The following is an 11595-nucleotide window of genomic DNA, read 5'->3' on the forward strand; positions in this document are numbered from 1 at the left end:
CTCAGATTTCACACAATGTCATTTACTGGATTTTCAGGTTAGCTTTACTGAAATGGAGTAGGGGTGCCTGTCAGTACTCAGAAGGGTGAGGAGAGAAGGGTGGAGAAAGCGATGGAAAAAAATAAGAATCAAGCCATGTTATGTACTTGTACCAACTTTCCAGGAGGAGTGTAGTAGTAATTATGTACTGAAAACGTGTATCAATAAAAAAAATTGAAAAAAATTAGTCAACTAAAAAGAAAAAAGAACTATGGCTAAGCAATTAACAGAAAACACTGGAGAATAGATAATTCTTCTATCCATACCCTAAAATTAGTTCTTGAATGAAACCTATCCGGTAATCAGACTTGGAATGAATTATGGTGTGAGTCACATAGTATTGCTTTCATTGAATTTTATTTTGGCATTAAATTATCAAAGTATGTTAAATATTATTCTAGGAAACATTCTTAAGAACGGTGTCTTTAATTTTATACCATTCACATTATTTTCATTACAATACAGTTTCCTAGAATGATTGTTTGAATAAAACCTAGAGGACAAAGATTTCCCTAAGAAAAAATGGTAGGCGATGGTGGTGGAGAGACACCAAGAAAATTCAGAAGTGAAAAAGTACAGTGTGTATTTGGGAAATGATGTAGAGTGAGGCATTCAGCTAAAACTGGGAAATAGGAAATGGGCAAACTGTGTTGGGCTAAAGAGTAAATATGTGGGGGAATACATGCAAGATCATTCATTCATAAAGATGTTTTGGGTACTTATTATTAGGGAAGTTCTGGGTGTGGGGTGAGGGAGAAAATGAATACAATCCTTGGCCCCTTGTAAATATTATAATTAGTAAGGCAGACAACAACCCAAAAAGCAAACAAATAAATACTTAATTTCTCTCTATAAAGGAAAAGCATAGAGAAAAAGCATCCTTTAGAACGGACAGGCTCATTGCTTAGGGGAGACAATGAAGCAGAGAGCTGGAGGATGATGATGGATTCTGCCCAGATGAAGGCAAATCACCAACATCTCTCGAATGATGAGTAGGGAAGAGCACCGCGTGAAAAGCGTAAGTGCCTGCAAAGCCACCAGAGTGAGCAGATTTGAAGCCTGAAGTAAATGAAGCAGTGAGGCCAGGGGATGGGGAGGAAGGAAGGCAGTGGAAGAGTTCTGAGCATGAGCCAGGCCCAGTTACTGGAACCCCAGGGTAGGCTCTAGTGCGGGGGGAAGGTTTCAGTAACTTTTAATTAGGGTATCTGTGTATATGAGTGTGTGGTAAAAGACACTAAAGATGTGCCACTGGGCATGAGAGGAAAGGAAAGCCAAGGACAGAGAACTGCTAGGGTCCTAAATGTGCTGGAGCTGAAAAATAAGACATCGGGCAGGATACAATGTCTTAGGGATAGGGAGAATGGTGTTTTATTGAGAGCTATTTAATAGTGATGGAGAGAAAATGATGTTGTGGATTGAATAATGCATTTGCTTTACTTTCTACACAGCTTATACAAGATTTTCAGTGGTATATGGCCAGTGTGGAAATATCTGGAAGTTGGCAGTGACATTCAGAGATCATCGGGGCTTCAAATGATCCATGTAAGGGATCCCCTGTCTCTGTCTGAAGGTGGTGGTGAAGTTGATCTAATGTGTTCCAGAAGATGATGTTAAATGAATGTTCCTTTTCTTCTTTAATGAAGTTGCAGGTTCAGTGAGGAACCTTTTCCCCCTGAAGGAGTCTGAACTTCAGTTCTCTCTGCAGGTGTGCATTTGTGTTTGACTGAATGTGGTAAATCCCTGCAGCTGTCACATCAAGGTAAGCAACGATTCTGGTTCTATGGGGTGAATAACCATCACCAGATTCCACAGGTGATTTAGATCCACTCTCCAGCCATGCAGTCTTCTCTAGTAGATCTTCCATTTGGGGGTTACTTTTAGTTTTGCATGTGTGAATCTTAGTTTAGCTTTTCAAGTGTGTATTTTATTTTTTTAAATTTTATTTAAAAGGAAAAAGAGAAAAAACAAAACAAAACAAAGCAGTGTAAGGGAACAAGTAATAGAGAACTACAAAAAAAAAAAAAAAAAAAAAACCAGTAAGAAATCACCAGGTAATAGATTACACATTATCATCTTAGAGATAGTTGCTCAAATCACAGTATCAAAGCATACAAAGTGGACATTCAAACAGAGAGACTGCAAACAGTTGTGTTCAATGATCCAACCAAAAACGTTAATATGGTCAGCTATTTAACACCCCTAAACACACTTGCTGTTATATCCGTTAGAGCTCTTTTTTTCCCTCTCTTTTTTACAACAAAATTTACACATTCTGGGGTTTATTACTCTTTAGTTCTTATTACTTTTTTTGGGGGGGGAGAATAAAGTCAAATATGGCAAAACAAAGCTGTCAGTCAAAACCAAGGATATACATAGCACATGATGTAGAACAGAGTACAAGATTATCAACAATGGTTATCAATGTTGTCTCTTGTTTCCTTAAAAAGAATTGTCTATCTCATTAGATATTATAAAGTTGAACAAAACAGTAGAGAACAAGACCAATAAAACTTAAGCATTGTAAACATTACAGGACTTCCAAAGGAGACAATAGTCAAACCAGAATGGGCATCTTAGTGAATCTTATTGCCTTCAAAGTAGTTGCCTATACCTTCAAACTTGATACTATCATACAGAATGGAACAGAGTCTAACCAGTCAAAACAAGATAGTGGGAGTATTACAGGACTTCAAAACAAGTTAATAGGAAATAAAAAAAGTTACTATTATATATCCTGCTAATTTTTTAAATTTTTCCCCTTAATTAAAAAACATAAGAAATAACTAAATAATTTTTTAATGAATAAGGGAGAGATTGAGATAAAACAGGACATAACAATATAACAATACAGGTCAAAGCATGACTGTTTCAGCAATCTAGTGCTTCACCACCAAATAACCCGACTTAATAGTAGTTACCATAGTGTCTGTCTTTTTCCTTGAAATATTTGAATAAAACTTCATATACTATAGCTTCAAATATTTCCATATCAAGAAGCCCAGAATAAAGCCTTTCCAATTAATAAGTGAAAACTTTATAAGGCTTCAAGGCCACATAATGGGGAATCATGATTACCACATATTTTTATATATTTGAATCATTACTTACATTAGGGAAACTATTCGGTATTCACACATGCGAGATTGATTTATTTCACTTATGAGTATGGTCTCAAGCTGCGCCCATTTATTGATAAATATCTCAATGTAATCCTTCTTTATAGCTGAATAATACTCCATTGTGTAGAAATACCACAACTTTTTTATCCATTCCTCAGTTGATGGACACTTGGGATATTTCCAAGATCTGGCGATTACAAATTGTGCTGCTATAAACATAGGTGCACATATATCACTGTGGTATGATGCTTTCACTTCTTCTGGGAATATGCCTAGAAGTGGAATAGCTGGAATAAATGGGACTTCCAATCCCAGCTTTTTGAGAAATCTCCAGACTGACCTCCACAAAGGCTGCACCAGTCTACACTCCCACCAACAGTGTAGGAGAGTTCCTTTTTCCCCACAGCCTCTCCAGCATTTGTTGTCCGTTTTCTTGATCCTGGCCATTCTTTCAGGAGTGAGATGGAATCTCAGTGTGGTTTTAATTTGCATTTCTCTAATGACCAATGATGATGAGCATTTTTTCATGTATTTATTTGCCATTTGCATTTCTTCATCTGAGAAGTGCGTATTCATCTCAGATGCCCATTTTTGGATTGGATCTTTGCATTTTGGGGGTCTGAGTTTTTTTAATTCTTTATATGTTTTAGACAAGAGTCCCTTGCCTGAGAGAGAGTTCACTAAAATCTTTTCCCAGTTTGTGGGTTTTCTTTTCACTATGCTGGAGATTTCTTTTGACATGCAGAAACTTTTTAATAAGAAGTGGTTCCAGTTATTGATTCTGGGAAGCATTTCCCATGCGGTTTGAGTCCTGTTCATGAATTCTCTACCTACTCCTGTGTCTTCAAGGTTTCTACCCAATTTGTCTTCCAGTAGATTTAGTGTTTCTGTTTTAATATTCAGATCTTTGACCCATTTAGATTTTAATTTAGTATATGCTGATTGACATGGGTCTAGCTTTAGTTTTCGGCAAATGGAGAGCCAGTTTTTCCAGGACCATTTATTAAAGAGACTGTCATTCTTCCAGTGAACCTGCTTGGCTCCTTTATCAAAGATAAGGTGGTTGAGTGTTTTTGTAGTTGTATCTTCTAATCTATTCCATTGATCTTCAGCTCTGTTTTGATTCCAGTACCATGTTGATTTTACTACTGTTGCTTTGTGGTATAACTTCAAGTCAGGGATTGTGATGCCTCCTGCTTTGTCTTTGCTGCTTAGAATTGCCTTTGCTATTCTAGGTCTCTTCGGGTTCCAGATGAAATTTAGGAGTGATTTCTCTAGATCTGTAAGATATGTTGATGGTATTTTTATTGGGACTGCATTGAATCTGTATAACAGTTTTGGGAGAATGGCCATTTTCACAATGTTTGTTCTTCTTATCCATGAGCAAGGGATGTCTTTCCATTTTCTGAGATCATGTTCAATTTCTTTTTTCAGTGTATTATAATTTTCACTGTATAAGTCTTTCACTTCTTTCATAAGAGTAATTCCTAAATATTTCATTTTTTGTTTGCTAATGTGAAGAGTATAGTTTCTCTTATTTCCCTCTCTGTGATTTTGTTGTTCGTGTATAGGAATGCTATTGATTTCTGAGTGTTGATTTTGTATCCAGCCACATTACTGAATTTATTTATTGTATCTAAGAGTCTTTCAATGGAGTTTAGGGGGCCTTCTATGTAGAGTATCATGTCATCTGCAAACAATGACAACTTAACTTCTTCTTTTCCTATCTTTACCCCTTTTATTTCTCTCTCTTGCCTAATTGCTCTGGCTAGTACTTCCAGTACTATATTAAATAGGAGTGGTGATAAAGGACATCCTTGTCTTGTGCCTGATTTTAAAGTAAAGGCTTACAATTTTTGGCCATTTAGTATGATGCTGGCTGTTGGTTTGTCATAAATTGCCTTCATTATATTGAGGTAAAGACCATCTATTCCAATTTTCTGTAAAGTTCTTATCATGAATAAATGTTGGACCTTATCAAAGGCTTTTTCTAAATCTATAGAAATAATCATGTGATTCTTACTTTTGGCTTTATTGATGTGGTGGATTACATTTATTGATTTAGGTATGCCGAACCATCCTTGCATTCCTGGGATGAATCCCACTTGGTCATGGTGTATAATCTTCTTGATGATTTGCTGCATCCTATTTGCTAATATTTTATTGAGGATTTTTGCATCTGTGTTCATTAGGGAGACCGGTCTATAGTTCTCTTTTTTAGTTGGGTCTTTCTCAGGTTTTGGTACTAGAGTAATATTTGCTTCCAGGAATGACTTAGGAAGGATTGCTTCCCTTTCAATTTCATTGAATAGTTTGAGGAGTGTCAGCATTAGGTATTCTTTGTATTTGTTGTAGAATTCTGCAGTGAATCCATCTGGGCCTGGGCTCTTCTTGGTGGGTAAGGACTTAATTACATTTTCAATTTCATTAACAGAGATTGGGTTATTCAACATCCTCTTGATCTAGCTTTGGTACTTCATATGTTTCTAAGAATCTGTCTATTTCTTCTGTGTTATCAAACTTTTGAGAGTAGAGGTTTTCGAAATAGGTGTTGATGATCTTCTGTATTTCTATTAGGTCTGTAGTGATTTCACCTTTTTCATTTCTTATTGCATGAATTTGAGCTTTTTCTTCCCTTTTTAAATAAGGTTGGCTAGGGGCTTATCAATTTTATTTATTCTTTCAAAGAACCAACTCTTTGATTCGTTGATTCTTTGGATTGTTTTCTTAGTCTCTATTGCATTGATTTCTACTCTGATTTTTATAATTTCCTCTCTTCTTTTGGCTTTGGGATTGACTTGCTCTTCTTTTTCTAGCTGTTTGAGGTGTAGCATCAAGTTATTTATTTGTATTCGTTCTGTTTTCCTGATGTGGGAACTCAGTGCAATAAATTTTCCTCTGAGGACGGCTTTCATTGCATCCCACAGATTCTGGTAAGTTGTATCTGCATTTTCATTTTCTTTCAGGTATTGTTTAATTTCTTCTTTAATTTCTTCTGTGACCCACTGATTACTCAAGTGTGTGTTATTCAGTTTCCATGTGTTTGCGGGATTTTTGCAGAATTTTTTATCATTAATTTCTAATTTCAGAGCACTATGATCCGATAACATGCAAGGGATGATTTCAACTCTTTTGCATTTGTTTAAATATGTTCTGTGAGCTAATATATGGTCTATTTTAGAGAATGTCCCATGTACTGCTGAGAAGAATGTGTATTCTGATGTTGTTGGGTGGAACATTCTGTATATGTCTATCAAATCCATTTGTTCACAGGTGTGATTCAGTTCTGTTATTTCTTTGCTCATTTTCTGTCTGGTTGATCTGTCCCTTGGTGTCAATGGCGCGTATTAAGGTCTCCTGTTACAATTGTGTTAGTAATAATTTGAGTTTTCATTTCTGTTAATAGTTGTTTTATATAACTGGGTGCTCTGGAATTTGGTGCATATATATTTAAGATAGTTATCTCTTACTCTTGGCGTTTTCCCCTTATGAGTATGTAGTGACCTTCTTTGTCCTTTATGGTCATTGTTGGTTTAAAGTTCATTTTGTCTGCAAACAAAATGGCTACTCCTGTCTTTTTTTGGATTCCTGCTGCATGAAGTATTGTTTTCCATCCTTTGGCTTTCAGTCTGTGAGTATCCTTCTGGGTTAGATGGGTTTCCTGTAAATAGCATATGGTTGGATTTTGTTTCTTGATCCATTCTGCCAGTCTGTTTCTTTTGATTGGTGCATTGAGACCATTTACATTAATGGTTATTACTGTTAAATGCTGGTTTATTGTTGACATGTTATCTCTCTGCTGTTGCATCTTTATCTTTCTGTTCTGTTTAATTATCTGCTTTGCTTAGTGGTTTTTTCCTTTGTGTATCTAAACTGTCTTTCAATATTTTTTGCAGGGTTGGCTTGGTGTTCATGAAGTTCTTCAGCTGTTCTTTGTCATGGAAGTATCGTATTTCACCATCAATTTTGAATGATAGTTTTTCAGGATACATCAGTCTAGGTTGGAAATCATTTTGCTTTAGGGTCTGGAATACTTCACTCTATGCTCTTCTTGACTTTATTGTTTGTGCTGAGAAGTCTGCTGTGATTCTGATAGGTTTTCCTTTATAAGTGATCTGTCTTTTCTCTCTGACAGCTTTTAATAATCTATTCTTGTGTTGGATTTCTGGGGTGGTGATTATTATATGTCTGAGTGTAGTTTTATTTGGAGTTCTATATGCTTCACTGATCCTGATGTTGATTTCTGATCTCATGCTTGGGAAATTTTCAGCTATTACTTCTCTAAATATCCTCTTGACATCCTTTATGTTGTCTCCTTCTTTTTCATTAATCCCTATCATTCTTATGTTATTCTTCTTTGCATCATCTTGCAGTTGTTGAATTGTTGTTTCCTGATTCCTTGTTATTTTTAAAAGATCTTTCCTTTCCTCTTCACTAGCTGCAATCCTGTCTTCAAGGTCTGAAATTGTATTTTCACTTTCATTAAGGCGGATTTTACAACTTTCAGTGGAGTTTTTTATTTCCTGTATATCTCTGTGCATCTGCATTATGTATTCTGTTTGTTTCTTGTATTGCTCGTCTAAGGATTTTATCTTTTTGTTTAGTTCCTCCAATTTTTTATCTGTGTTTTCTTTAGATATATTCAGAATCTCTTTCAATTCTTTTATCATTTCTTCTTTTACCTGGGAGATTATTTCGAGTTTGAATTTCTTTAAAGCTTCCTGGAGTTGCTTGTTAATTTCAGTACCTATTGTGTCCGATATTTGAGGTGAATGGCATATATTTTCTTCTATATACATTGCTCCTAGGGTTTCTTGAGATGGGCTGGTGGTTTGAGGTTGTAATTTGGTCTTTTGTTTTATCATTTTCCTATATTTCTGTGTTTCAAGTGTTATTTGAAAGCTTCTTCAGGGTCTTTTGGAAATCCCCTTCTATGTTTGCAGCTCCTGAAACTCTGACACCCCGTTACCCCAAGCCACTGGCCCTGCAGAACCAATGGCCCTCCTCTGCCTGTTTAGAACTCTGCGGTTCCAGATAAGCTGGGCCTCAGGGACACTGTGTGCCCACCTGCCCCTTGGAAGCTCCACAGCTCTCCAAGCACAGCCGGGATGCGGAGGTGGATGTAGATGCCTCAAACCCACCTCTCCACTTCACTGCACCCGGAAGCCTGGAGGGTCCCAAATAGTTTGGGCTTTGGGCAGAGTACACTGAGCACTCACCACAGTCCGCGGTGCCTCTGGAACCTGCGATCCTCCCCTGCTTGCTGAGATATCCACAGTCCTCTGGACACTCGGGGAGGCTGATGCAGGCGCCCCAGATCCGCCCAGCCCCTCATCTGCACACCACAAGTGTGTATTTTAAAATATATTGTTTCTGGGTATGGTGGTACATGCCTATAATCCCAGCACTAAGGAGGCTGAGACAGGAGGATTGTAACAAGTTCAAGAGTAGCCCAGGCTACTAAGTGAGCTTAAAGCCAGCTTGAACTGCATATTGAAACCCTGTCTCAAAAAGATTATATATATATATATATATATATATATATATATATAATTTGTTGCATTTCTTTATTATTCAAATCCTAGAAAATATGCTTAATTATTCAAATTCTAGAAGACAGGCTTAGTGAAAGATGAAAAATATGCACAAAAATATTCCCAAGATAAAAGGCTGTGAATTGGAGCTTGGAGCTTGGCTGTGGTTTGGATGGCAGCATTGTTCTTGCACAAGCGCTTTGGGCTTTGGGTTTTTTTGGAAATTAGCATTAGGCTCTGTACGCTTCACTGCAGCCTTGGGGGTATGTGACCGGAGTTGCATGGGAAAAGGACACGGTTTAGCTAACAGAAAGCCTACCATATATATAGGAAGGGTAGACTGTCACGGTGTGTCTTGGCCTGGGATCCTTTTGAAAATCTCTCTCCCTTTTATCAGAAGTTTGTTCTTTGTGCTCCCCGTACCCCATATTCTAACTGAGGTCCCTGACCACAGTGACTTCCCCCACTGAGCATGTATGAGTCAAGTTCATTTTTTCCTCTTCCTCCCCATCTTTTTTTGGCAGACTCTTTTGTTGTGCTTCTAACTTTAGTCATTTGGTCTACATGAAGACCGTCACCCTTTACAGGTCCCTCATTTCCCTGCCACGGTGACAAATCTAGAGACAGCCCATGAGTTCTTCCCTGGCAGTTCTTAAATAGCTCTTGCTCTTTTGCTTAGAGAATAGCAAAGATGTGCATCTGCTGCGGAGGCATCAAACCTTAGGATTAGGGACACTTTGGGAAAACAGTAAAAAAGAGAGGTAGAAAACCCAGAGTGTACGTACAGCTGTTCCCTCTGAGCCCTTCATTACTGTCCTTCTACTCACTTTTTTTGTAGCCCTAATAATAGATATCTAAGGAAGAATCAATGGGGGAGAAATGAACTCTTTCCCCAGAAGGGTCTGTAGGCCTCTGTGCTGGGAAGAAGTCTCCATTTGACAGTTTCCTTCAAATGACCACAGCCAAAGGTTTATCGTTATTGACTAACACAGTGAAAGCACTAATAAACCCTTCCTGAATACAATTTATACTTTCTTTCATCGTTCTCAAAACTGAGTGCCACTCCTCTTCTCTTTTGAGATGGTGGAGAAATGTGGTACAGTGTATACTGCAATGCTCACTGAAGATTCTGTCTCCAAGTCTGTCTTCATTGGCCTCAGCTAACATTAATCGCTGCTTCTCTAATTAAACATGAATTTTACAGTTCCCTTAGCATCTGCTCCCAGATGTTACAGGTACATTCATTTTTATCCTGGTTTGTATGACATTAGGTCAGAAGGTTAACCAATGTAATTTCTAAGCTTGTAGTAATTCTGTAATCTTTTCCCTGATATGAATTGTTCACGAATCTGTTAAAAATAAAGACATATTATCTCAGGGACTAGAATCATTGTCCTCTTGTAACTCTGTCTAGGAGTCCATTAATAGTAGTCAGATGAATTTTCCTTTTGAATCTGCCAAAATTCAGAGGTACTACTTCTGTTTAGATTCCTTCATAAGTAGACCTCCAGATAAGGGTTCATTTACCTATGCATAGTTCATTTTGGGAAGAATATCAGTAAGAGAACCGAGCAAAAAGTGAAGGAGCCAATAAAGTGAAATGAATCGAATTAGTTACCACCAGGCAACTGCAAGTCATCTCTGCTCAGAACAGCGTAGAGCACGCTTCAGTATTTGCTCAACTGCGAGGCAGAGAAGATGGTATGCAGCTACTGATTCTGTCCTGTTCTCTCACTGGTGGAGGGCCTCTGGAGGCTTTGAATCTCCAGCATGTTTCACTTTCCCTGAGGACAACCAGGCGCCCTATCATGGGCAGAGCAAAGCTTCTAGGCAGAATTATGGACATTTAGAATAGGGTCACTGGAATGAAGAGGTCATAGCAGAGGGAAAGTGTTTATCCAGGGACATATTCTTTTACAAACTTGGTGGCCTGAATTGGTTCTAATTTGTCCTCTCTTGTTCTATGGACAGGAGAGTCAGAAATTTCCTGCAAGTACACAAAATCTCCTGCAACCGTAAATCTGGACCAGGGGTGGCCTCCCTATTTAGCTTCCCCATTTCAACCTGGTTTGTCTCCTTAGTAATATTTTGGCCATTCACAGAACCAAGAACATCAAATAGAACTTTCTGTCTAAAAAGCACACTAAAGATTAAATGGAAATCACTTCCTCTTCTGCTTCTAATAGCAGCATCCTGTCTATATAAAAGAAAAAGTGAAGCTGTTTTACTATTTCAGATTTTAAATGCCCTGAATACATCAGGTTTGACTATTTTTTGTTAAAGAAAGTCGCTGAACAAAGTGGTATACGCTTGTGTGTGCATATGTATCCATAAACAGTATATGTGCATATGTGTACATTTGCACATGTATGGTTTCTCTATTTTATAAGAACTTTTGCACAGCAACATTAAAATAATTGACTAAAATATATAATTATACACACCCACAATCCCAGCATTTAGGGAGAGGCTGAAGCGGAAAGGTTGTCACAAGGTCATCTTGCATTCGGGCCACAAAGTCAACAAATGGCTCTGTGGTACCCTGAATTATTTTTGAAAGACACAAGGAGGCTGTTCCGGCACCACTTACCTGTTTCCAGGCGCGGAGCCCTATGGCATTGATTTGTTCATAGACAGCGCCGGGGAACTGGGTCTGGTCATCAGCGTGCCGACCTTCTCCCATAAGCATTTCCTTGTTCCACCCCCGGTTTCCCCGATTGGCGTTTCTCTCAGCCTGCTCTGCAGAGAACTCTGCGTACCAGGCTCGCCAATCCAGGTAACTGCCCGAGGGCAGACACGCCTTTGCCAGCTGAATCCAGTCCGCGGGGGTGAGGGGCCCAGAAGACAGGTTCTCCAGCATGGCAATGGTGTAAGGCGCAGTCGGCCCAAAGGTTGTAACTGCA

The sequence above is a fragment of the Cavia porcellus genome, unplaced genomic scaffold (assembly GCF_034190915.1).
Source record: "Cavia porcellus strain 051 isolate PalLab524CR breed Dunkin Hartley unplaced genomic scaffold, mCavPor4.1 scaffold_18, whole genome shotgun sequence".
NCBI lineage: Eukaryota > Metazoa > Chordata > Mammalia > Rodentia > Caviidae > Cavia > Cavia porcellus.